Source organism: Triticum aestivum, chromosome 2D, assembly GCF_018294505.1.
Source record: "Triticum aestivum cultivar Chinese Spring chromosome 2D, IWGSC CS RefSeq v2.1, whole genome shotgun sequence".
Taxonomy (NCBI): Eukaryota; Viridiplantae; Streptophyta; class Magnoliopsida; order Poales; family Poaceae; genus Triticum; species Triticum aestivum.
Window position 1 is genome coordinate 621,817,865 of NC_057799.1, and position 27,866 is coordinate 621,845,730.

General features: G+C 49.1%; 1 long non-coding RNA gene and 1 pseudogene across 6 annotated transcripts; both read left to right on the forward strand.

Moving 5' to 3' along the window:
- The first annotated feature begins 1,731 nt into the window (after positions 1 to 1,731).
- LOC123056071 (receptor-like serine/threonine-protein kinase SD1-8) lies at positions 1,732 to 3,050 on the forward strand (annotated as a pseudogene).
- Positions 3,051 to 19,605: 16,555 nt separating this feature from the next.
- Positions 19,606 to 23,652, forward strand: LOC123055044 (uncharacterized). 6 transcript variants are annotated; one of them, XR_006426493.1, is made up of 9 exons: positions 19,606 to 19,794; positions 19,919 to 20,165; positions 20,464 to 20,565; positions 20,662 to 20,774; positions 21,242 to 21,370; positions 21,456 to 21,666; positions 22,376 to 22,525; positions 22,619 to 22,839; positions 22,936 to 23,652. It is a non-coding gene; the product is annotated as an uncharacterized lncRNA (long non-coding RNA). The 6 variants fall into 6 exon arrangements; XR_006426490.1 differs by having other exon boundaries at positions 20,464 to 20,774; XR_006426492.1 differs by lacking the exons at positions 20,464 to 20,565; positions 20,662 to 20,774 and having other exon boundaries at positions 22,313 to 22,525.
- Positions 23,653 to 27,866: the final 4,214 nt, after the last annotated feature.

Sequence of the window (27,866 nt, forward strand, 5' to 3'; positions counted from 1 at the left end):
CTCTCCTACTCTCCGGTCTCCACGACTCGCACACGCGGCCGAACAACGGCGCAACGCGCCTCCATCACACTCTCCATCCGTGCCGACTTGCCGGCGGCGTTCGGCAGAAGCCCAACCTCCGGATGCATCTTCAGGTTCAGATGTTAACTGAATCCGCGTTGATTCCACCGCACATTCCAGACGCACTGATCCATCACTGGCAAGCACGGTATGCTATATTTTATCTCCAGTGTTGTGTGAACAAACTGTAAAGTCAGACGGCATTGTCGCGTGCAAATCATTGGTCATTGGAGATGAATTGCATCGAAAGTACGGTCCACTAAAGCGATATTTCCATGATGCTTGAGCTATTAGACAAACATGGTCACAGCAACACATATGTAAGTATGTAACTAGTAAGAATTATTGGTTTGAACTGTTCAAAGAGCATCATGTGTTTTAGTGTACTGAAGAACCTGTCAATGCTAGCTTTGCTGAAAGGTTTTCTCTGTGAAATTGACTGTAAAATTATTATTTCTTAATCAGACCATAGGCTAAACCAATGAATTAGTGAAAGAGCTAGTACCTGGAAGTTCCTGCCACCCTTGCTTATTGTGGAAGGTGCTATATGCTAACTTTATGAAGAATGCTACTCAATGTAGAAGCGGATGATGTTAAGAATACAAAATTGCGAGGCACCGTCCTCAGTACTCCACATGCACCCAACCAAAGACATGTTCTAGCACCAGTGAATATTTGACTTCTCAAGACAAGCGTATAATTGTGCCACTGCCCTTTTGGATGATCCAAGCACCAAATTAGGCCAACCGTCAGTGGCATCCAAAATAAGAAAGATGTTTAGGGGTGTAGAACTTTGCGTGTTGAAGAGAAAGATCTGCTTGTTATTCGATATACTTATACTACGTAAGAAGCTTATTTTGGCAGTAGCCAAAACTCAAAGGTACCCAATTGTAGCTGTGGATTCCCTCTTGTCTATATCTAATAGACTACAGCAAGTCAGACATTTGACCTTTAACCGCCAATCAGTTAATACAACTACCTTCAGAAACTAGTTGCAGTTTTCGTTTGGCTAGCTGCGCAAGATCGATGTCTAACGGCGGACAACCTTGCTAAGCGAGGATGGCCCCATAACCCGCAGTGTGTGCTTTGCCTACAAGAACCTGAAACTGCTGCCCACCTACTTGCTTCTTGTCCTTATGCGAAGGAAGTATGGCACCTGACTCTTTGCAAGCTGAATATGAGCTCTAATTGGGCAGCAACCGATGATGATTCCCTTGTAAGCTGGTGGCATCGTACAAATTCTTCCATGGGAAAGGAAAAAGCGAAATCTTGGAGATCAATTTTGGCACTGGTATGGTGGAACCTCTGGAAAGAAAGAAATGATAGAACCTTTAGAAATAGTTCTTGCCGCCCCACACAAGTGTTCCAGAAGATTCAGCTAGAAGCGAAGGACTGGGTAGATGCTGGACGAAAGCGTGCAATGGCTCTTGTAGAGCGACCCCTAGAGCCAGACTGATGTATTTCTGTTGTATCTCTAAACTCATTCCCCCCTTCTCTAATCTTGCTTTTGTAACTGTTTATTTCTCCTACTCGCAATGAAAAGCAGTGGCCCTGCCTTTTCGTAAAAAGAAAAAAAGAAACTAGTTGCAGCCACATATATGCGGAACTCATGTAGCTAACAGTACCTTGTTCAAGTAGCTCAAACCCCAGAAAAAGAAACATCAAGCCATCATGTGGTTGAAAAACCAGCCACACCTTCACAGCCTCCTGGGCATCCTTGTTCTCCTCCTCCTTGTTTGGAAACGTGGGACTGACATTCTCGACAAGGGCCGCAACATCACCGACGGCGACACCCTTGTTTCGGCTGATGGGTCATTCACCCTGGGGTTCTTCCCTCCCGGGGTGCTTGCCAAGAGATACCTCGGTATATGGTTCTTCGTGTCTGAGGATGCCATCTGTTGGGTAGCCAACAGAGACCGTCCTCTCACCGACGCCCGCGGGGCGCTGGTGATTAGTGACACGGGAAGCCTTTTCTTGCTCAATAGCTTCGGCCAGGTCGTGTGGTCTTCAAACACGACAGGCGCTGCCTCCACGACGCTGCAACTGTTCAATTCAGGCAACCTAGTCCTGAGCGACGGGAGTGCCAATGGTGCTACCATGTGGCAGTCGTTTGACCACCCATCAAACACTTTGCTTCCCAGCATGAAGATTGGCAAGAACCTATGGACCAGGGAAGAGTGGTACCTTACGTCGTGGGCTTCGGCCAATGACCCTGCCACAGGGAAGTTTCGCTACATTACTGACGGAGAAGGTGTGCCACAAAACATACTCTTGGATGGTGACAAAATGATCTACCGGTCGGGACCATGGAATGGCCTACTGTTCAGCGGTGTCACGGAGATGGCCTCGTATTCTGACAAGTTTGCTTACCAGTTGACAAGCAGCCCAAGTGAGGTAACCTACAGCTATGTTTCCGCTGAAGCCTCCTTCTCGCGTCTGCTTCTGACCGATGACGGAGTATACCAACGCCTGGTATGGGACCCGACCAGCCGGTCATGGAAGATCTTCTTCCAAGCACCGAGGGACATCTGCGACCACTATGGCAGGTGTGGGGTATTCGGTCTGCGCAATGCCAATGCTCCATCAACGTCGTTCTGCAGCTATGTACAGGGGTTCAACCCAACATCTCCAGTGCAGTGGAAGATGAGGGACACCTCCAATGGTTGCCGCCGAAACATGGTACTGGACTGTGGCAATGGAATGTCCAGTACCACAGACGGTTTCGTGGTGATAGACGGAGTGAAGCTTCCCGACACGCACAATGTATCGGTGAATGCTAGCATCACGTTGGAGGAGTGCAGGACGAGGTGCCTGGCCAACTGCTCTTGTATGGCGTATGCGCCGTTGGATCTCAAAGGAGGAGGCGCTGGAACTGGCTGCATCATCTGGACAGAGGACCTCATGGATCTCCGGTATGTAGATGGAGGCAAATCCTGTATCTCAGATCCACCAAGTCAGAATTAGGTATGTCATATTGTTTCACTTTCTAGATCATTAGCAATGTGTAGTTTGCATTTTAAGATTCTTGGTGATGCTAATCTACGGTTGTTCCTAAGATGCACACCTCATGGACGCCCCTCCTTAGTCCTTACCCATTTCCAACATCTACCATTCTAGCTTCCCAATAGGAAAGATTAGAGTTTAGGATTTCAATCAAACAAAGCTATACAACTCCAGTTAGTAGATATGTTAACATTCAAATAATTAAGGCATGTGATGGCAAAGGTGGCTAAGGAGTAGTTCAAAGAGCATATTGTACCGACCAATGTAGCATCACAACGCCTACCAGGATTTGAGTCCTAAGCTTAGAACCAAGGCCATGTAGCCAGTTAGAAAATATGTTTGCCACCAACATCTAATACTGTGTTTCTAGTTTTTTTTAGAAGATTTATGCCTTTGCGCAAATATGAAAGGAAAATTTAACATTTAAGGTAATTTTAAGTTTCGAAATTTTATTGTTCATAATAGATGGGCCATCTGTATCCATGTTCCCACAACTGAGGCATTGTGTATCGGTGTATCTGTAGCTTTGATCATCACTAGAAGAACGCCCGTGTGTTGTAACGGGACCACATTAACTTTAAAAGTTCAATATTAATATTCTCATACATATCAAGTGACATTGGCGACCTTTTTTATCATCAAATCCTCGCACACACTCTCTCCCTCCCTCTTCCTCACTCTCTCTCCCCCTCTCCCCCTCTCTCTCTCTAACACACACACATATCCATCTTATTGGGTACGGGACCATAATCCATCAATTTCACACACACACGCTATTGCATAACAATATGGATTATGTGTATTATATTTGCCACCACAACTGAGGGAATTAATTTCATGTAAATCGGCCAGCCACAGCTCCAAGAATACGCGGAGGAGGTGGCTCGGGTCGGCATCGGCGCCGTCCGGCGCGGGCCACGGGCCCGCTTCCAAGTGCGTCTGCGCGCCGGCCACCCACGCCGGGTCCTTCAAGTGCCGCTTCCACCGCACCAACTCCCAGGGCCACGGCCACGGCCAGGGCTAGGGAAGCCGCCCTTCTTCGCCCCCTTCACCGGCCGCGGCCAACGCGGTGCCGCGGCACCCGGCCTCGATGTCCTCGTCCTCCGGCACCATCGCGACCCAGTGACGCAGCCCAAGCATCGGCCTCGAGAATCAAGAACGCTCGATAACGGAGAGGGAAGGGAAGATCATATACATGTCATAAGAAAGGGAGTTTATTTACTGCTCCCTCGATGTATTGTTTCCTTTGTTTGGAGATTGATTACCATCCGTGAGTTAAGGTAAGGTTAATGTGATTGAGCGATTTAAGGTAAGGTTAATTAATTTAGATTTGATCTTTTAGAGATTGTTCGTGATTGATTCTACATTACTAAATAACTTGCGCCAGTATGGAAAGTTCTGATCTATTCAGATTTCTTTCATTGTGTGAGAGGGTGACGCGAAAATAAACCGATGAAGTGGGGGGAGGGGACGAAAAAAAATCCATGAAAAAAACCAGCGAAGATTTTTTTTAGAAAAGGAGGATGACCCCCGGCCTCTGCATCTGGGAGATGCATACGGCCACTTTATTAATTATTCTCGAGGACCTTACAAAGTATTACAAACAATATACCTGAATCCACCATCTTGGCAACATATGCCGCTACTCTTATTCATATGATGAAGGGATGCTAGCTGGGCCACTACCCAAACCACTCACCTAAACCTAACATCAAAAGCCGGAAGCCCCAGCCGAGCCACATACCGGGTCTGGGGCACAATCCGGTCAGACGCACTCTTGTGTCGTCGCCGCCATCTTCCACAGGTCCGTCTTCAGATTATATTGAGTCTTCTACCTTGTGAAGGCCACTTCTGCCATCGACGTCACCATGACGCCAGACAGCTACCTCCTCCTGCGCGAGTCCATCTCCACGCATCGGACGCCGAGCCTCCATAGCGCCATGCCGCCGAACTCCGCCGCCATCAATGAGTGAGATGAAGTACCGCTCCACCACGGCAAGTACAAGGTGAGGAAGGGCGAGGTCGCCGTCGGAGACACGGCCGAAAGATAAGCACCGCAGTCACGAGACATGCCCGGAGCTGCGACGCGGTAGATCAGACGGGCCGCCACCAGGATCCAGACAATCTCGCCATGCACGCCCAGCATCCCCATGCCCAAGTCGGCGCCTTCAAGAAGGTGACGACCTTGTGGCGCCGCCGCCGCTTAACCATCGGGGCTAGGGTTTTCACCCGGGCGCAGGGGAAGGGGGGAGGCAGGGGAGGTTTAGCCTCGGCGCCGCCACCAAGGAGGGAATGGCGTCCGGGACGCCATCGATGCCGTGACCGCCACCGGCGGCCAAGGGTTTCCCCCGGCCAAGCACCCTGCCACCACCTCCGAACCAGCCACAACGTCAGCAGGCGTGTGCACGCCGGAGATCCAGGCCGGCCGGAGGTCATACATCACGAGCGGACCAGATCGCCTCCGATCTGACGAGGGGAGCCCGAGGCCTCCCCGCGCCATGACCAGCGCCCACCGGGACCTCGCTGCCCGCGCAGCCGAGGGGATCCGGCCTACCTCACCGACGAGCACTCCCCGCCGCCGGAGGAGCGCCGTCCGCACCAGCGAGGCCGCCGCCTCAGATCCGCCGCGAAGAACGCCGCGCCGCCACCGGCCCGCGCGCTCCAGTGACGTGCCGCCCCGGCCAGCAGGCCGCACCGCCCCGCACACTAGCGCGCGCCACCCGACGCGCCGGCCGCCGAGCTCCGCCGCCGCACCCAAAGAAGCAGCCCCCCGCGGCCCCTGTTCCAGGCGAGGAAACGAGATCCCGCCGCCGCCGGCACCGCGCAGGCTTTGCCCGGCGGCGCCCGCCGGCGGCGGCGGGAGGAGAGGAAGGAGGTGGGGGCTGGGTTCGGCGGCGGCTAGGGTTGGGCGCCCGGGTCGCCCGCGGGGGGGCGACACGGGGCTCTGGGAAGTTGGAAGGAGTGGGAAAAAAAAACCATGGGAGATGGGACGGAAAAAACCTGAAAGCGAGACTACCAACTGCTCCATTGAAAGTAGAGATTCTGGTTCTCCTTGCCTTCTGAGTTATTATCACCAGGAGACGACGTCGCATGCAAAGGGTATTAGGTAAGTTCTCAATTATATTAAATTATTAATCGCCTTTGTACTTCTTCTTTTTCTATTCCAAAGGAGGGAAGCAGACTCACAAGCCTAATTATTTTTCCAGTACACAATGGTCTGAGGGTGACAGGGGGTTCTGAACTTCTGATAGCCATTCTCCGTATCCTGCTTCGCCCATGACGTCCGTCCCTACAATTGATCTCCCTACTATAATAGAGGCTACAGGAAATTTCTCCGATGCAAATAAAGTTGTTGAAGAAGGATTTAGTGTTGTCTACAAGGTGTTAATTTTTTCTTATCCATATGAACTGACATTTTTCACACATTGACTACACAATACACAAGGAGATAATAGAATCAGACATTCCAGTGGCACCCTTCAGTAATTAATTGCATGCTGCAAATATCTGCTGGATCTACACTGTAACATATTACTGTATAATCAACAGGGGCAACTACCTGGTGGTACAGTGGTTGCTGTAAAGAGGCTCAAACAGGGGACACGGCGATTCGGTGCTCGAGCTCAGATGCTCCTGAAATCGCTGGCGTCCGTTTCTGGCTCGGGATCTGAACAAATCGTTCTGACGCGTCTGAGCAGAAATCTATACTACTATTAAAAGACCAAACATGATTTCCCCTACGTCCACACCAGAAAGTGCACACGGGATAACCCCACACGTCCGATCAGACCCACTTGGTACCATCCAACTGTCCACGTTAGATCAACCATACTACAATCAGATCGACGGTTCACAACAAATGTTCTGCCGGCAGACTCCCTCGTTCAGGATGCTACACAGCCCCACGATGACACCTCCTGGGAATTAAACAGCACGTCCACGATCTACGCCGCCACCACGCCACGAACCACCGCGATCAGCGCTGGTGTCTGCGACGTCCTCGAACCGGTGTACATCCTCGACCCGCCTTGTGTTGGAAATATGCCCTAGAGGCAATAATAAATGGTTATTATTATATTTCTTGTTCATGATAATTGTCTATTGTTCATGCTATAATTGTGTTATCCGGAAATCGTAATACATGTGTGAATACATAGACCACAACGTGTCCCTAGTAAGCCTCTAGTTGACTAGCTCGTTGATCAATAGATAGTCATGGTTTCCTGACTATGGACATTGGATGTCGTTGATCAACGGGATCACATCATTAGGAGAATGACGTGATGGACAAGACCCAATCCTAAGCATAGCATAAAAGATCGTGTAGTTTCGTTTGCTAGAGCTTTTCCAATGTCAAGTATCTTTTCCTTAGACCATGAGATCGTGCAACTCCCGGATACCGTAAGGGTGCTTTGGGTGTGCCAAACGTCACAACGTAACTGGGTGACTATAAAGGTGCACTACGGGTATCTCCGAAAGTGTCTGTTGGGTTGGCACAGATCGAGACTGGGATTTGTCACTCCGTGTGACGGAGAGGTATCTCTGGGCCCACTCGGTAATGCATCATCATAATGAGCTCAATGTGACTAAGGCGTTAGTCACGGGATCATGCATTGCAATACGAGTAAAGAGACTTGCCGGTAACGAGATTGAACAAGGTATTGGGATACCGACGATCGAATCTCGAGCAAGTAACATACCGATTAACAAAGGGAATTGTATACGGGATTGATTGAATCCTCGACATCGTGGTTCATCCGATGAGATCATCGTGGAACATGTGGGAGCCAACATGGGTATCCAGATCCCGCTGTTGGTTATTGACCGGAGAGGCGTCTCGGTCATGTCTACATGTCTCCCGAACCCATAGGGTCTACACACTTAAGGTTCGGTGACGCTAGGGTTGTAGAGATATGAGTATGCGGAAACCCGAAAGTTGTTCGGAGTCCCGGATGAGATCCCGGACGTCACGAGGAGTTCCGGAATGGTCCGGAGGTGAAGAATTATATATAGGAAGTCAAGTTTCCGCCACCGGGAAAGTTTCGGGGGTCACCGGTATTGTACCGGGACCACCGGAAGGGTCCCGGGGGTCCACCGGGTGGGGCCACCTATCCCGGAGGGCCCAGTGGGCTGAAGTGGGAAGGGAACCAGCCCCTAGTGGGCTGGGCGCCCTCCCATGGGCCTCCCCCCTGCGCCTAGGGTTGGAAACCCTAGGGTGGGGGGGCGCCCCACTTGCCTTGGGGGGGCAAGGCACCCCCCTGGCCGCCGCCCCCCATCCAGATGGGATCCCTGGCCGGCGCCCCCCTTCCCAGGGGGCCTATATAAAGGGGGGGAGGGAGGGCAGCAAACACACAGCCTTGGGCGCCTCCCTCCTCCCCTGCTACACCCCTCTCTCTCGTAGAAGCTCGGCGAAGCCCTGCCGGCATCCCGCTACATCCATCACCACGCCGTCGTGCTGCTGGATCTCCATCAACCTCTCCTCCCCCCTTGCTGGATCAAGAAGGAGGAGACGTCGCTGCACCGTACGTGTGTTGAACGCGGAGGTGCCGTCCGTTCGGCACTCGGTCATCGGTGATTGGATCACGGCGAGTACGACTCCGTCATCCACGTTCATTGGAACGCTTCCGCTCGCGATCTACAAGGGTATGTAGATGCACTCCTTTCCCCTCGTTGCTAGTATACTCCATAGATGCATCTTGGTGAGCGTAGGAAAATTTTAAAATTATGCTACGATTCCCAACAGTGGCATCATGAGCCAGGCCTATGCGTAGTTACTATGCACGAGTAGAACACAAAGCAGTTGTGGGCGTTGATGTTGCCAATTCTTCTTGCCGCTACTAGTCGTATCTTGTTTCGGCGGCATTGTAGGATGAAGCGGCCCGGACCGACCTTACACGTACGCTTACGTGAGACAGGTTCCACCGACTGACATGCACTAGTTGCATAAGGTGGCTAGCGGGTGTCTGTCTCTCCTACTTTAGTCGGAACGGATTTGATGAAAAGGGTCCTTATGAAGGGTAAATAGAAATTGGCAAATCACGTTGTGGTCATACGTAGGTAAGAAACGTTCTTGCTAGAAACCTACAAGCCACGTAAAAACTTGCAACAATAATTAGAGGACGTCTAACTTGTTTTTGCAGCATGTGCTATGTGATGTGATATGGCCAGAAGATGTGATGAATGATATATGTGATGTATGAGATTGATCATATTCTTGTAATAGGAATCACGACTTGCATGTCGATGAGTATGACAACCGGCAGGAGCCATAGGAGTTGTCTTTATTATTTTGTATGACCTGCGTGTCATTGGATAACGCTATGTAAATTACTTTACTTTGTTGCTAAACGCGTTAGCCATAGAAGTAGAAGTAATCGTTGGCGTGACGACTTCATGAAGACAGAATGATGGAGATCATGATGATGGAGATCATGGTGTCATGCCGGTGACGAAGATGATCATGGTGCCCCGAAGATGGAGATCAAAGGAGCATAATGATATTGGCCATATCATGTCACTATTTGATTGCATGTGATGTTTATCATGTTTTTGCATCTTATTTGCTTAGAACGACGGTAGTAAGTAAGATGATCCCTTATGATAATTTCAAGAAAAGTGTTCCCCCTAACTGTGCACCGTTGCAAAGGTTCGTTGTTTCGAAGCACCACGTGATGATCGGGTGTGATAGATTCTAACGTTCGAATACAACGGGTATTGACGAGCCTAGCATGTACAGACATGGCCTCGGAACACACGCAATACACTTAGGTTGACTTGACGAGCCTAGCATGTACAGACATGGCCTCGGAACAAGGAGGACCGAAAGGTCGAGCATGAGTCGTATAGAAGATACGATCAACACGGAGATGTTCACCGATCTTGACTAGTCCGTCTCACGTGATGATCGGACACGGCCTGGTTAACTCGGATCATGTTTCACTTAGATGACTAGAGGGATGTCTATCTGAGTGGGAGTTCATTGAGTAATTTGATTAGATGAACTTAATTATCATGAACTTAGTCTAAAATCTTTACACTATGTCTTGTAGATCAAATGGCCAACGTTGTCCTCAATTTCAACGCGTTCCTAGAGAAAACCAAGCTGAAAGATGATGGCAGCAACTATACGGACTGGGTCCGGAACCTGAGGATTATCCTCATAGTAGCCAAGAAAGATTATGTTTTAGAAGCACCGCTAGGTGAAGCACCAATCCCAGAGAACCAAGACGTTATGAACGCTTGGCAATCACGTGCTGATGATTACTCCCTCGTTCAGTGCGGCATGCTTTACAGCTTAGAACCCGGTCTCCAAAAGCGTTTTGAGAAACATGGAGCATATGAGATGTTCGAGGAGCTGAAATTGGTTTTCCAAGCTCATGCCCGGGTCGAGAGATATGAAGTCTCCGACAAGTTCTTCAGCTGTAAAATGGAGGAAAATAGTTCTGTAAGTGAGCACATACTCAGAATGTCTGGGTTGCACAACCGCTTGACTCAGCTGGGAGTTAATCTCCCGGATGACACGGTCATTGACAGAATCCTTCAGTCGCTTCCACCAAGCTACAAGAGCTTTGTGATGAACTTCAATATGCAGGGGATGGAAAATACCATTCCTGAGATATATTCAATGCTGAAATCAGCGGAGGTGGAGATCAGAAAAGAACATCAAGTGTTGATGGTGAATAAAACCACTAAGTTCAAGAAGGGCAAGGGTAAGAAGAACTTCAAGAAGGACGGCAAGGGAGTTGCCGCGCCCGGTAAACCAGTTACTGGGAAGAAGTCAAAGAATGGACCCAAGCCTGAAACTGAGTGCTTTTATTGCAAGGGAAGTGGTCACTGGAAGCGGAACTGCCCCAAATACTTAGCGGACAAGAAGGCCGGCAACACCAAAGGTATATGTGATATACATGTAATTGATGTGTACCTTACCAGTACTCGTAGTAGCTCCTGGGTATTTGATACCGGTGCGGTTGCTCATATTTGTAACTCAAAACAGGAACTACGGAATAAACGGAGACTGGCGAAGGACGAGGTGACGATGCGCGTCGGGAATGGTTCCAAGGTCGATGTGATCGCCGTCGGCACGCTACCTCTGCATCTACCTACGGGATTAGTTTTAAACCTCAATAATTGTTATTTAGTGCCAGCTTTGAGCATGAACATTGTATCTGGATCTCGTTTAATTCGAGATGGCTACTCATTTAAATCCGAGAATAATGGTTGTTCTATTTATTTGAGAGATATGTTTTATGGTCATGCCCCGCTGGTCAATGGTTTATTCTTGATGGATCTTGAACGTGATGTTACACATGTTCATAGTGTGAATACCAAAAGATGTAAAGTTGATAACGATAGTCCCACATATCTGTGGCACTGCCGCCTTGGTCACATTGGTGTCAAGCGCATGAAGAAGCTCCATGCAGATGGACTTTTGGAGTCTCTTGATTATGAATCATTTGACACGTGCGAACCATGCCTCATGGGTAAGATGACCAAGACTCCGTTCTCCGGAACAATGGAGCGAGCAACCAACTTATTGAAAATCATACATACCGATGTGTGCGGTCCAATGAGTGTTGAAGCTCGCGGAGGATATCGTTATGTTCTCACTCTCACTGATGATTTAAGTAGATATGGGTATGTCTACCTAATGAAACACAAGTCTGAAACCTTTGAAAAGTTCAAGGAATTTCAGAGTAAAGTTGAGAATCAACGTGACAGGAAAATAAAATTCTTACGATCAGATCGTGGTGGAGAATATTTAAGTCATGAATTTGATACACACTTAAGAAAATGTGGAATAGTTTCACAACTCACGCCGCCTGGAACACCTCAGAGAAATGGTGTGTCTGAACGTCGTAATCGCACTCTATTGGATATGGTGCGATCTATGATGTCTCTTACCGATTTACCGCTTTCATTTTGGGGCTATGCTTTAGAGACTACCGCATTCACTTTAAATAGGGCTCCGTCGAAATCCGTTGAGACGACACCGTATGAATTATGGTTTGGGAAGAAACCTAAGCTGCCGTTTCTAAAAGTTTGGGGATGCGATGCTTATGTCAAGAAACTTCAACCTGAAAAGCTCGAACCCAAGTCGGAGAAATGCGTCTTCATAGGATACCCTAAGAAAACTATTGGGTATACCTTCTACCTCAGATCCGAAGGCAAGATCTTCGTTGCCAAGAACGGGTCCTTTCTGGAGAAGGAGTTTCTCTCGAAAGAATTGAGTGGGAGGAAAGTGGAACTTGATGAGGTGAGTCACCCCTTCCGAACCGGAAAGTAGCGCAGCGCGGGAAAATGGTCCTGTGGTGCCTACACCGACTGGGGAGGAAGTTAATGATGATGATCATGAAGCTTCGGATCAAGTTGCCACTGAACTTCGTAGGTCCACAAGGACACGTTCCGCACCAGAGTGGTACAGCAACCCTGTCCTGGAAATCATGTTGTTAGACAACGGTGAACCTTCGAACTATGAAGAAGCGATGGCGGGCTCGGATTCCGACAAATGGCTAGAAGCCATGAAATCCGAGATAGGATCCATGTATGAAAACGAAGTATGGACTTTGACTGACTTGCCCGATGATCGGCGAGCCATAGAAAACAAATGGATCTTTAAGAAGAAGACGGACGCGGATGGTAATGTGACCATCTACAAAGCTCGACTTGTCGCTAAGGGTTATCGACAAGTTCAAGGGGTTGACTACGATGAGACTTTCTCACCCGTAGAGAAGCTGAAGTCCGTCCGAATCATGTTAGCAATTGCCGCATACTATGATTATGAGATATGGCAGATGGACGTCAAAACGGCATTCCTTAACGGCTTCCTTAAGGAAGAGTTGTATATGATGCAGCCGGAAGGTTTTGTCGATCCTAAGAATGCTAACAAAGTATGCAAGCTCCAGCGCTCAATCTATGGGCTGGTGCAAGCATCTCGGAGTTGGAACATTCGCTTTGATGAGATGATCAAAGTGTTTGGGTTTACACAGACTTATGGAGAAGCCTGTGTTTACAAGAAAGTGAGTGGGAGCTCTGTAGCATTTCTCTTATTATATGTGGATGACATATTATTGATGGGAAATGATATAGAATTCTTGGAAAGTATAAAGGCCTATTTGAATAAGTGTTTTTCAATGAAGGACCTTGGAGAAGCTGCTTATATATTAGGCATCAAGATCTATAGAGATAGATCAAGACGCCTCATTGGTCTTTCACAGAGTACATACCTTGACAAGATATTGAAGAAGTTCAATATGGATCAGTCCAAGAAGGGGTTCTTGCCTGTATTGCAAGGTGTGCAATTGAGCACGGCTCAATGCCCGACCACGGCAGAAGATAGAGAAAAGATGAGTGTCATCCCCTATGCCTCGGCCATAGGGTCTATTATATATGCCATGCTGTGTACCAGACCTGATGTAAACCTTGCCGTAAGTTTGGTAGGAAGGTACCAAAGTAACCCCGGCATGGAACACTAGACAGCGGTCAAGAATATCCTGAAGTACCTGAAGAGGACTAAGGATATGTTTCTCGTTTATGGAGGTGACGAAGAGCTCGTCGTAAAGGGTTACGTCGACACTAGCTTCAACACAGATCTGGATGACTCGAAATCACAAACCGGATACGTGTATATTTTGAATGGAGGAGCAGTAAGCTGGTGCAGTTGCAAGCAAAGCGTCGTGGCGGGATCTACATGTGAAGCGGAGTATATGGCAGCCTCGGAGGCAGCGCAGGAAGCAGTCTGGATGAAGGAGTTCATTACCGACCTAGGGGTGATTCCCAATGCGTCGGGCCCGATGACTCTCTTCTGTGACAACACTGGAGCTAGTGCCCTTGCGAAGGAGCCCAGGTTTCACAGGAAGACCAGGCATATCAAGCGTCGCTTCAACTCCATTCGTGAAAGTGTTCAAAATGGAGACATAGATATTTGTAAAGTACATACGGACCTGAATGTAGCAGATCCGTTGACTAAACCTCTCCCTAGGGCAAAACATGATCAACACCAGGACGCAATGGGTGTTCGATTCATCACAATGTAACTAGATTATTGACTCTAGTGCAAGTGGGAGACTGTTGGAAATATGCCCTAGAGGCAATAATAAATGGTTATTATTATATTTCTTTGTTCATGATAATTGTCTATTGTTCATGCTATAATTATCTTATCCGGAAATCGTAATACATGTGTGAATACATAGACCACAACGTGTCCCTAGTAAGCCTCTAGTTGACTAGCTCGTTGATCAATAGATAGTCATGGTTTCCTGACTATGGACATTGGATGTCGTTGATAAACGGGATCACATCATTAGGAGAATGATGTGATGGACAAGACCCAATCCTAAGCATAGCATAAAAGATCGTGTAGTTTCGTTTGCTAGAGCTTTTCCAATGTCAAGTATCTTTTCTTTAGACCATGAGATCGTGCAACTCCCGGATACCGTAAGGGTGCTTTGGGTGTGCCAAACGTCACAACGTAACTGGGTGACTATAAAGGTGCACTACGGGTATCTCCGAAAGTGTCTGTTGGGTTGGCACGGATCGAGACTGGGATTTGTCACTCCGTGTGACGGAGAGGTATCTCTGGGCCCACTCGGTAATGCATCATCATAATGAGCTAAATGTGACTAAGGCGTTAGTCACGGGATCATGCATTGCGGTACGAGTAAAGAGACTTGCCGGTAACGAGATTGAACAAGGTATTGGGATACCGACGATCGAATCTCGGGCAAGTAACATACCGATTAACAAAGGGAATTGTATACGGGATTGATTGAATCCTCGACATCGTGGTTCATCCGATGAGATCATCGTGGAACATGTGGGAGCCAACATGGGTATCCAGATCCCGCTGTTGGTTATTGACCGGAGAGGCGTCTCGGTCATGTCTACATGTCTCCCGAACCCGTAGGGTCTACACACTTAAGGTTCGGTGACTCTAGGGTTGTAGAGATATGAGTATGCGGAAACCCGAAAGTTGTTTGGAGTCCCGGATGAGATCCCGGACGTCACGAGGAGTTCCGGAATGGTCCGGAGGTGAAGAATTATATATAGGAAGTCAAGTTTCGGCCACCGGGAAAGTTTCGGGGGTCACCGGTATTGTACCGGGACCACCGGAAGGGTCCCGGGGGTCCACCGGGTGGGGCCACCTATCCCGGAGGGCCCAGTGGGCTGAAGTGGGAAGGGAACCAGCCCCTAGTGGGCTGGGCGCCCTCCCATGGGCCTCCCCCCTGCGCCTAGGGTTGGAAACCCTAGGGTGGGGGGGGCGCCCCACTTGCCTTGGGGGGCAAGGCACCCCCCTGGCCGCCGCCCCCCATCCAGATGGGATTCCTGGCCGGCGCCCCCTTTCCCAGGGGGCCTATATAAAGGGGGGGGAGGGAGGGCAGCAAACACACAGCCTTGGGCTCCTCCCTCCTCCCCTGCTACACCCCTCTCTCTCGTAGAAGCTCGGCGAAGCCCTGCCGGCATCCCGCTACATCCACCACCACGCCGTCGTGCTGCTGGATCTCCATCAACCTCTCCTCCCCCCTTGCTGGATCAAGAAGGAGGAGACGTCGCTGCACCGTACGTGTGTTGAACGCGGAGGTGCCGTCCGTTCGGCACTCGGTCATCGGTGATTTGGATCACGGCGAGTACGACTCCGTCATCCACGTTCATTGGAACACTTCCGCTCGCGAACTACAAGGGTATGTAGATGCATTCCTTTCCCCTCGTTGCTAGTATACTCCATAGATGCATCTTGGTGAGCGTAGGAAAATTTTAAAATTATGCTACGATTCCCAACACCTTGCTGCCTACCTCTCCTCGCCCCGCCGCCGTCGCCATGCCGCCCTAGCCCCTGGTGGCCGCGATGTCCACCACCCTGGTGCACGTCCTTCGTCGACCCGCCTTGCTGCCCTACCTTTCCTCGCCCCGCCGTCGTCGCCACACCGCCGTCGCCCCTGGTGGCCGCAACGTCCTCCACCCGGTGGACATCCTCGACCCGGCGTGCTGCCCTACCTCCGGTGTCATCACCCCGTGTGGCCCGCAGCATCTGAGGACATATGACTACTTTCTGACCTGCCAGCGCACAGGTTAGATCATTTGAATTAGCAAATATAGATGATCAAGCAAAAGATAAAAGGAAATTGCTCTTTTAATCTGACAATCTGTAATTTGTACTGTGAAATTTGATACTTACAGTACCTCATGATCTGCTTGGTTACTCCATTTTCTATGTTCTTTATCATACATTTCATGAATCATAAGTAAAGTCGTGTTAATTAAGTGTTCTTTTGGACAGGTTTTGCCACTGTGTACAGGCCAAGTGCGCAGTCTGCTGTCACCCAGCAACGACACACCCCAGCTGCGGAAGGTCATGTGTTCTCTTGTCAAACATAATACCTTAGTTCGTGTGTCAACAACTGACATTGTACATATTTCTATGAATTACAGCGAGAACGACCGATTCGTCCACATGGGAGTACAACTAAAATAATCATTTTCTTCAGATATTCATTCCAATAAACATGGACGACGTTCACTGGTACCTATGTGTTATAAATGCCAAAAAACTATTGTGCTAAGTGCTCGACTCGCTAGGCCCATCAATGAACCGCAAGGACCTCACTAATCGGTTAGTAGTTAGTCCAACTGCCCCATCTTTTCATAAGTAGCTTTTTTTCTTATTTCTCGCTTGTGATGCTTATACTTTTTCCGTTTGTTGGTACAACAACTAGAAGGACTGGATGATTTATTCAAATATGCATCCGAGCACATGGAATTAAATCTGATAAGTGGACTGATCTAAATGTTACAACATGATAAAGAAAAGAATATATTAAGAGCAGTCTTCAGACGGATGGGTACGCCTCCTAATATAACTCAGAGCTTTTACCTTATTGGATGCCAATGCAATTGACACAGCATCTCTCATGAGATCTGGCCTATAATGGAGATCAAGGCGATACATTTCATTGGGCTGCATAAAGTAGTATAGAAAATGTGTTACAATTTCTGGATTTGAACAACGAATATGTTACTACACACATGGAAAGAATCAGATATATAGCATACCTGAATGTGTTTCACTAACAATCTTCCACTACTCTATATATCATCCATGCCAACATAGAGAAAGAGAAACATCCCACAAATGAATGACAATGTGGCGAAGGCGCCTGTTGTGCATACAATGGCATAAGCATCAGCAAAGTTTAGATGTCAACTGACGGTGTCACATGTATTTATGATACAAATAGTGTAGATACCAACTTGGTTGTGACCCTGGAACTCTCTGTTACTTAGTGCCAGTAATAATGCGACATTACAACATGAGAATACCACACTAATCAAGCATCAGCCAAAAGCAACAACTCAACATCAATTATAGATAGCTAATAGCGACAAATTAAGCCACCCAGAATTCAAATCCACAAATCAATCAGCTTTGTCACAACATGGTTGCCTCAAAAATGTCACCTGACTAAATCCCCACTGATAACCATAGGTGCATTAACAACATCTAAATGAACAGCATGCCTTCAGCAACCGAGCATGTACGCGAGCTACCAAGTCCTTCCTGGAGCAACTGTGTGAGCCAAGCATGGGGGGCGATGATTACGGCGGGCACGTCAACGCACTGGATCTCCGTCCAATTCGAGATGCCTCCTCCCGCAACGTGTCCAGCAGCTCGCATCTCGATCTGCTCTGGAGCAGTAGGATGGCGGCAGCAGAGTCGATCTAGGGAAGATTGGCGGGGTTGGCGGCGAGGCAAGGCCGCGGTGGTGACAGGAGCCGGCGGGGCGAGGCCGTCGTGGGGATAAGGGACGGCGGGGCGAGGCCGTCGTGGGGATAGGACGGGCGAGGCCGTGGTGGTGGTGTGGGTTGGGGGGAGGGGAAGGGGTGGCGCCAGGCGACGTTGTGGCAGGAGAGGCGGCGGCGTGCTACAAAGCAGGCGGCGGCGTGCAGCAGAGCAGGCGGCTGGCGGAGAAAGCAAAGTGGTGGGTGCCTGTGTCTCTCACGGTCTCACCGCACACACATCACTGGAGAAAGCAAGTGCTAGGTGTTTCAGATCGGGATACATCCATTTTGCAAAAAAAAAAGGGGATACATCCTGTTGTGAGAAAGGGACCGATGTGAATCAACCGCTGCCCGTTCTTTTATTTTACTTTTCACCCGCTGCTCCTTATTAGTGTTCCTCTGGTTGCCTATTTTTTCTTTTGCAATTCGACCTCTGGTTGCTTTTGTGGCCTAATTACGTCACCCACATTAAACATATCATCGACCAAATGGATTATTGGGCGTGTCTATTTTGTTTTATTTTTCATATGGGTTCCTCTCAAAAGAATTATGCGTTCACGTACAACGCACGAGTGAAATCTAAATAAAATTTTATATGTACCCATTTGGTCAAGTAATAATTATATGGGTTCCTCTCAAATAAATTATGCATTCACAAATTCATTTTTTATTGATAGCCCTTTTGTTCATTTGATTTATATAAAATAATAAGCGCTCACAAATTCAATTATTTTATTCATAGCCCTTTTGTTCATTGGATTTATATTAGCAGCAAACGTTATTCAATTCTTTTTTAATCGAGCGTCTCCGGTATGACTCTGTGGTTCAGTCATCATCATGTTATAATACTAATGTTTTTTTAATATTCTTGTTATCAAGCATTTAAAAGATTCTTTATCATTGAGGTCATCTTGTGGTCTCTGGATGTTAAATTACATGGAGTACTTCACTGGAGATCGTTTGTCCTACACTCCCGAACAGGTATATTTTGCATCGTATCATGATACTAATTTTTTTTTGTTGTATCATTATTTGAAAACTAAGTCTTATTATTACCACTTCACTTTAGGTTCATATGGCAGATTAGGAACAAAATTAGCTGTGATTTTAGTTGACTCGGAATTCAATGATGACGATATAAGAAACCGAGACTTGGATGATGATGAAAACAACACGGATCCCACCGATTGTATGATTGTCGAAAGACCTCCTAACAAACCCAAAGCATCCAACTCCTCGTCACAAGTTGAGCTCATGCCGCAATCATTTATCCTTTCGCCGTTTGTCACTCCAACAAACGACGACTTAATAGATGAACTTTGCTTGATAATGTTGCTTAGTTGTTACTTTTACGTATTTTGTAATAATTAACAATTACAATATATTTATGTGATCATTAATTTTATGTGAAGACATGTGTATTGGTCGTGTGTTACATGCACGAGTTTTTACGTATTTTGATTTTGAAATTTTGAGATCACAACATTTCAACAATGGAAGTCTTTCACCAGTCAAGCAAGACCTATGACTTGATCTAAAATAAATTACTATATTGAAATCATTGGACGCGACACGCATTTAAATGTTCAGATAAAAACACAAGATATAGTTAATGTTTTTATTGTAGTTTATTAGGATACGTGTGTTGCACGTGCACACTTGCTAGTAGAAGAAAAGAGACGAACGGCGCTATTCAGTATCGTTTTCGTGGGCCCATGTCGTATGGGAGAAACGGCCGGCGCGCGCGGACGACCTGGTCCGTGGACCAGAACGTTGTATTTTAGGCTGAGCCACGGATCAGATAAGTGGCAACAGCACACCCCCGTCGCTCTACCCCCAACTCCCTTCCCCTCCTTCTCCGATACTGCGGCGGCGGCGGCGGCGGCTTTCGGTCTGCACCGGCGACTATGGAATGGAAGATGCAGGGTTGGAGTTTTTGCTCGGTGCCGTTGACAGGTTGGTCAACCTTTCATTGCTGGAGATCTATTAGTTTCTGCGATTTGTTTGGCCAGTGGGAGGTTCGGGAGAAGAAAGAAGACTGACGCCGAGTTTGGATGTCTGCCATTGCCGTCTGTTACAGGTTCCCCACTTCGGTAGGAGTTCGCTGACAGCCTTGAGCACCCAGATCCGGCTCCTTTGGCCCTGTTGCCGGCTAGGCAGGCCAGCCCTGCCGTCCCGGCGGACTGAAACGCTGGGTCTGGGTGCGGGCAACAAGTTGGCTGCGGTGCCCGGAGATACCACAGGGAGGGTGGGGGGTTACTCCGGCGTCTGGATGCATCCCCGACTAGGTCTGCCCTGTCAACCGAGGCCCCGGGATGGACAAAGAGGTCTGCACCAAATTCCTTTTCAGTGTCTTACTGTATTTGTTCGAAGTGACTGCATGTTTATCTGTTTAGCAGTGTTTGATATAGTGTAGTACTAGTATGAAACGATTGCAACCTGACTGTAATTTTTTGATACATGGTCGTCTAGAGATGAAACTTGATGACTACTTACTAGGTATGTTTGGAAAATTCAGGTTGTTCGTAAGGACTGCTAGTTTTAACAGATTGGCCGTCAATTTTTTGATTACTGGTTATCTTGAGCCGAAAGTTGATGACTAATAGATACGTATGGAAAATTCAGGTTGCCCCTCGGTAGTGCACCACCCAACCGGACGCCATGTCCCTCTAGGCTGGGTGCACTGGGGCAGTCGATTCACAAGTACGCAGAGGAACCTACAAAAGTGTAATAAGACCTGAACTTGGCCTAAGTTTCAATTCATTAGGCGAGGCTATATGACTTCTACAATCTGTATTCTTGAGAAATCGGTTTGGGAATTAGGTATGGCAAGATCAGACTGAACGCCAGGAGGACAAAGTTTAATGCAGGAGATCCTTTGCGGGTGCTCTATGCGCTCCGATTTTTGCAACCATCCCAATTTGCCATTTGTGTAGGTAGGTTGCCCTCAGTTTGATCTCCTCAATTTCTAAAATCTGATTGACTGCATGTCATAAACGCGAGGAACTGTTTAATCATCAAGAAATGCTTTGGAGTATGGAGAACTGGAGTAACACGAGTCGACTTGCGATCAACTGTGCCACCCATGACATATCATTCTATTTTGTGAAACGGGACTATGAATTGGAACTAGGGGTTAGTATTTAAAAAGAAAAAACATGGAGGATCAAAATTGCAGTATGATGCAAATCAACTATTTCTTCAACGGCAATTCCTCGCTGTAATTTCTTCCTACTTCCTACATAAGTAAAATTAGTAGTGAAGGACTGTAGGCATGTCATATTTGTTGTAGAAAAAAAAGATTCTTCCTGCAGCAGATACTCCATCGCATTGATCATAGGCATGTCATATCAGTTTTGCTATAACATTTTTTAAGGTGGATCACCGTGTTTCAAAATCTTAGATCCGCCACTGGTCAATGGTTAGTGCATGGAGCACGACTGATCCGCCGGCGCAAGGAGGGGAAGACTAGTATAGGATCTCACATTAGGTGAGATCAATGAGACGGACACCCCTGCACAAGGAGGCCAAGGTGATCAAGAATGGTACTGCTAATATTTTTTATATGTGTGTCTCCAATCGGTTTTGTTTGAAACAAGAACTTGTTGCATTTTCAGGGGGAGGTGATATGACAGGAATTCCGTCTCGCTATGCATCCCTGGAAGAAGGTTTCAGTGAGCATAATCCAAGCACCGGAGTGTTGGCTGACGAAGATGATGGCGACTCGGATGTGCACGACGGATCTGACATAATGTATGCTATCGAGGAAGTTGAATCCGCCGAGGAAAATGATAGCAGCAGAGGAGCAACGCGACGGCGTACGCAAGTGTAAGTTTGCTAGATTTGCATGAATTCGATTTGCGGAGCAGCACAGGGCGTCCAATGTTCGTCCTAGTCTGCTAGTTAGGCAGAGCACTCTTCTTTCAGTTCTTTGTGGTGTCCATCCTGACGCAAGCAAGAAGTCGAGAGTGCGTTAAAAAGTGTGATGCCAGTGTGTATGTGATGCTTTTCCGATTGTCAACTTGAGTTCCTTATGTATTTAAGCTTAAAAGGTTTTTCTGATTTGCCATCCTGAATTAGAATACACAACACCCTGTAATGTAGAATCTGTTTGGAGGAGGAACGTTCTACCTCTAGCTGACGGCCAGTGGTTTCTTTGCGATTAGAACAGACTGTTAGGCCAATGGTCATTAAGATATAACAAACGGCTACAGGATGATGGGGTCAATTAAGACGAGTTGCATTAAATTCATGGTTGGCCGGGCGCGCGTGCATGCGACGCAGACGGCTCAGTCTGGCTCATGAAATTGGCTGAGCCGTGGGCGGATTTACTGTTCCGCCTGTACAGTACGAGCTGCCATCATATTTAATGCGCCTGCGACCTGGCCATTTTTATTACAATACCTATGATATACGGAGAGAAAATACCATTGACAGCACAGATCCCCATGCTATTGGACGATGTTGATTTCAGGATCATCTGAGCCCGGGCTCAGAAACGAATATCCGCTCAAACAGTCTCTTCTTACTGATAAAGGCAGGCAGCATTTCTCAAGGGAAGTGGAAGTGATGTCAACGCCCACCCATGTCAATCTTGCTAAGCTCCTCTACTATTGCCGGGATGGAGAGGAGTGGATACTAGTCTACGAGTGGATGGAGAAAAAAAGTTTGAATCTTTACATATTTGGTACTGCAATGCATGCCATGTTAATCTATCATTATATGTACCCACAACTCTTCCTATCTGTGTTTGGCCTCACACACCCATTTGGAAATGCAGGAGAAGACGGACTCCGCTCCTCACTGAGTTGGGCACAAAGACGGGAAATAATTCGAGGTGTCGCCGTAGGTGTTGAATTTCTTCACGGCAGAGGATTCATTCACAGGGATCTAAAACCTGCCAACATACTGGTCAGTGACGTGGGTTCCAAAGATAGCGGACTTCGCCACCGCGAAGCTGTTTATTGATGAGCAGACAGACCTGACATTAGTACAGACGCGGTATGATTGAAAACTCCAACCCATCTAATGTTTTCATATTCATGGTAGACTACCAGGATAAACCTCAATTAACTCCATGTTTTATGTTAAATGCAGGGGATATGTCGCTCCTGAGTACATAGGGGAAGGGGCCCTGACGTACAAGCGTGATGTATATAGCTTCGGAGTCGTCTTGCTGGAGATGTTCAGTGGCAAAAGGAGAACAAGCAATGCAACGTTCCTTCCTGATGTAAGTCTGCTCATGACAAAACATACTCCTCCCTGATGCATCCTCTGGTTTCTTCTCAGTGAAAATGGGCGCCACTAGCTGAGCTTTTTATTCTTTCTTTCTTACACGCCTGGGAATTGTGGAATCAACGTAAGAGCGGGGAGCTTCTTGATTTGGCGGTGGGTGGTGAACCTGAAGGTGAAGTCTTGTCGGGGCTACTCAGATGCATCCAGATTGGCCTTCTCTGTGTGCAGTATTTGCCAGAGCACGGGCCTTCAATGTCTGAAGTTGTGGCAATGCTAAACACCAGCTCACAACTCCCCAGGCCACTGAAACCCACACCAAATAGCGGACCAGGACCGGGCGCACAGCCCGGACCGAGCCGGACCTTCTTAACGTGGCTATTTTGCTCACGCGGATGTGACCCCGCGAGTCCAGGCACGGAAGCTACAGTGTAGTGCTTCGGTGTATCAGGGTGAGGTAGTGGCAGTGCAAGAGGAATAAGCCTAAACTTGCTACCGGTCCGGATCCGGGACTTGCGGCATGATTTTGATGTTTATTTGTGTACTTTAACACCGGATGTCGCCGTTGTTTTCCTATCTGAATTTGCTGGAACTTGCTGCGGCAAGATTGTTGGAACTTACTGCCAGCCTGGGAAATCGATGTTTTTTTTTTTGAAAAATCGAGCAAATTACTAGCTTGATTCAGATTTAGCAGAAAGCAGCGGAAGAACAACATGGTGAAGATCCGAAGATCAAAAGAGAAAGGAAAAACTGCGGCCCTAATAGCTGCAGAGAGCTACACCCACCATAAACAACATGACTACACAAATGAAGCACCTGTCCTAAGCTGAGCATCACCACCGCGTCTCGAACAACGCCGATCACCTCCGAAGACAGCAGCAGCTCCCACTACAACTTTCCTCGCCAACGCACCATCCACCCTGGAAGCAGGGGGTAGATGGCGGGACTTGGTCGATCCCAGGAAGAGCTTCGTCTTGGACTCATCGATGATTTCGTACATTGCGCTTGGAGCTTCACCTTGAACAGCGGCGAGCACCAGAGGAGCGCCGCAAAGAGCTTCCAGGAAATGTCTCCAAACGTGATGCTCCCAACAGAGGAACGACATCAAACACGCCGCCATCACACCGATCCAACACCGGACCTAGGATTTCGCCCGGAGACAAACCACCATCCGAGCACGAGGAAGATGCCGACACACCTCAGGTGACGCCTCCAAGGAAGAAAATGACACCCACAGGCGCCATCGCCACCGGCCTCTGGTCGTGCAGGACTTTCATCCGTATCGCCGCACACCTTCGCTCGTGCCCACAGAAGCTCGTCCATGTAGTCTCGCACCGCCACCGCCGCAGAACCTAGTCGTAGAAGCCATGGAGTCGTGGTCCACCCCGCCCACGGCGAGCCTACAGTGACCAGATCAGTCCCTGCATCCCGCATCTATCATGGCCGGAGCCGCCTACTCCAGCACAGGACCAACGCGCAGGGCCGGCCCGCGTCCAACACACCACGGATCTGGCCAGGTTCGTCCAGATCCGGCCGCCACACGCCGGAGGGGCGCCGCCCCGCCAGCCCGCGCCGAATCCGAGGCAACCACCAGCACGCCACCCTCAGATCTGTGTGACGCCCCCGATTTGACCGTACACTAATCATACACGCCATCCTCGGATCAGGGACTCACGGGAAGATATCACAACACAACTCTAAAACATAAATAAGTCATACAAGCATCATAATACAAGCCAGGGGCCTCGAGGGCTCGAATACAAGTGCTCGATCATAGACGAATCAGCGGAAGCAACAAATCTGAGTACAGACATACGTTAAACAAGTTTGCCTTAAGAAGGCTAGCACAAATTCGGATACAGATCGAACGAGGCGCAGGCCTCCTGCCTGGGATCCTCCTAACTACTCCTGGTCGTCGTCAGCGGGCTGCACGTAGTAGTAGGCACCTCCAGTGTAGTAGGAGTCGTCGTCGACGGTGGCGTCTGGCTTCTGGGCTCCAGCATCTGGTTGCGACAACCAGGTAGAAGGGAAAGGGGGAAAAGAGGAAGGAAAGCAACCGTGAGTACTCATCCAAAGTACTCGCAAGCAAGGAGCTACACTACATATGCATGGGTATATGTGTAAAGGGGCATATCAGTGGACTGAACTGCAGAATGCCAGAATAAGAGGGGGATAGCTAGTCCTGTCGAAGAATACGCTTCTGGCCATCTCCATCTTGCAGCATGTAGAAGAGAGTAGATTGAAGTCCTCCAAGTAGCATCGCATAGCATAATCCTACCCGACGATCCCCTCCTCGTCGCCCTGTTAGAGAGCGATCACCGGGTTGTATCTGGCACTTGGAAGGGTGTATTTTATTAAGTATCCGGTTCTAGTTGTCATAAGGTCAAGGTACAACTCCGGGTCGTCCTTTTACCGAGGACACGGCTATTCGAATAGATAAACTTCCCTGCAGGGGTGCACCACATAACCCAACACGCTCGATTCCATTTGGCCGGACACACTTTTCTGGGTCATGACCGGCCGCGGAAGATCAACACGTCGCAGCCCCACCTAGGCACAACAGAGAGGTCAGCACGCCGGTCTAAATCCTATGCGCGCAGGGGTCTGGGCCCATCGCCCATTACACACCTGCACGTTGCGAACGCGGCCGGAAGCAGACCTAGCCTAGTGGCGTTCCAGTCCAATCCGGCGCACGCCACTCGGTCGCTGACGTCACGAAGGCTTCGGCTGATACCACGACGTCGAGTGCCCATAACTGTTCCCGCGTAGCTGGTTAGTGCGTATAGACCAAATGGCCAGACTCAGATCAAATACCAAGAACTCGTTAAGCGTGTTATGTTGAAGTAACCGCGGACGCCGTCCAGGGCCAGGCCCACCTCTCGCCTAGGAGGTCTCAACCTGCCCTGTCGCTCCGCCACAAAGATCCACTTGCGGGTACTCCTACGAGCCGACCCGAGTTTAGTCACCACAGGTGTCATGTATAGATTATATAAGTATATACCCGTGATCACCGCCCAAGTGATCACGGCCCGATAGTATAGCACAGCAGACGGACCAGAATGTAGGGCCACTGATGGAAAACTAGCATCCTATACTAAGCATGTAGGATTGCAGGTAAAGGTAACAACAGTAGTAGCAAGGACAGGCTATGCATCAGGATAGGATTAACGGAAAGCAGTAACATGCTACACTACTCTAATGCAAGCAGTATAGAGAAGGAATAGGCGATATCTGGTGATCAAGGGGGGGGGGCTTGCCTAGTTGCTCTGGCAAGGAGTGGTCGTCAACACCGTAGTCGAACTGGGGGTCGCCGACATTCTCCGGGTCTACCGGAAAGAAGTAACGAAGGGGGAACACAATAAATAACAGAGCAATCAAAGCATCACAAAGTGTAACATGGCATTATGCGGTGCTAGAGGTGACCTAACGTAGTAGTAGGTGCTACTGGCGAAGGGGGGAAACATCCGGGAAAGTATTCCCGGTGTTTTGCGTTTTCGGACAGATGAACCGGAGGGGGAAAGTTGCGTGTTTGCTATGCTAGGGATGTGTGACGGATGAACGGGCTGCGTATCCGGATTCGTCTCGTCGTTCTGATCAACTTTCATGTACAAAGTTTTTCCATCCGAGCTACGGTTCATTTTATATTAATTTAAAAAGGATTTTATCTTTTTCTAAAATTAACATAATTAATTTAATTAGAAAAAGGTAATTATGACGTCAACATGATGTCAGCAGTCAACGTTGACCGTTGACCTGGTCAACCTAACAGGTGGGTCCCACCTGTTAGGGACTGCTTAGCTAATTAACAGTAGTTAATTAGGTTAACTACTTATTAGGTTAATTAATCTTGATTAGTTTAACTAAGCGGGATTAATTAAGTTAATTATTTATTTATTTAATTAATTAATTTAATTTTTTTATATATCTTTTTTTTAAACGTTCAGGGGGCTGGGGCCCCCCTGTCGTAGGCCCCAGGGGCCTTGGCGGGTTTGGTTGCTAGCGGGTGCGGGTAACGGGCGCAACGCCCGACCCGAACGGGCGCACGCCCAGGTGCAAGCGGACCCGGGAGGACACCGGAACAGGGGAGGCCGGTGGCCACGGCGTGGCCATGGCCGGAGCGGGGCGAGGCCGCGGTGGTGCGCGGGCGGCCGCCGGAGGTGGCGCAGAGGGACGAGGCCACCGTGGTGACGGGGCGCTGCAGCCCGACTGGTCCCTGGCGCCGGCTGGGGCGGAGGAAGGCGTCGGCCAGGGCAAGGGACAGAGGAGGCGCGGCCGTGGCCGCGAACGGGCGAGGACGGGAGGGCGCAGGCCGGTGCGAGGACGCGCACGAGCGCGGCCAGGGCGCGGCCCGGCCGCGGTGTCTGAATGGGCAGGGGAGTGCCGGGGGCGCGCGCACGATCGAGTGGGCTCGGCCGGGGCGAGGGTGCGCGGTGTTCACGGCGACGGTGACCAGCGTGATGCGGGGAAGAGAAGAGGAGGCCGGGGGCCTCATCGAGGGAGCGTAGGGCACGGGGCAGCGGTGCTCGAGGTGGGGGACGGGGACGACGCACGCAGGGGAGGCAGGCCGTTGAGGAGGAGGAGGCAGTCCGGCGGGGAAGCTCCGGCGAGGTCCTCGGGCGACGGTGGTGGCGCACAGCGACGACGTCAGTGAAGGAGGCACCGGGCTCGTTGCCCCTTCCCGATCTAGATTGGGTCGGGGAAGAGGAGCGAGAGGGGAGGCGAGCCGGAGACGGGTGGCGGGGCGCGGCCGTCGGGGCGGCGCCAGGGGCAGTGGTCGCGTGCGCTGGGGGTTCGAT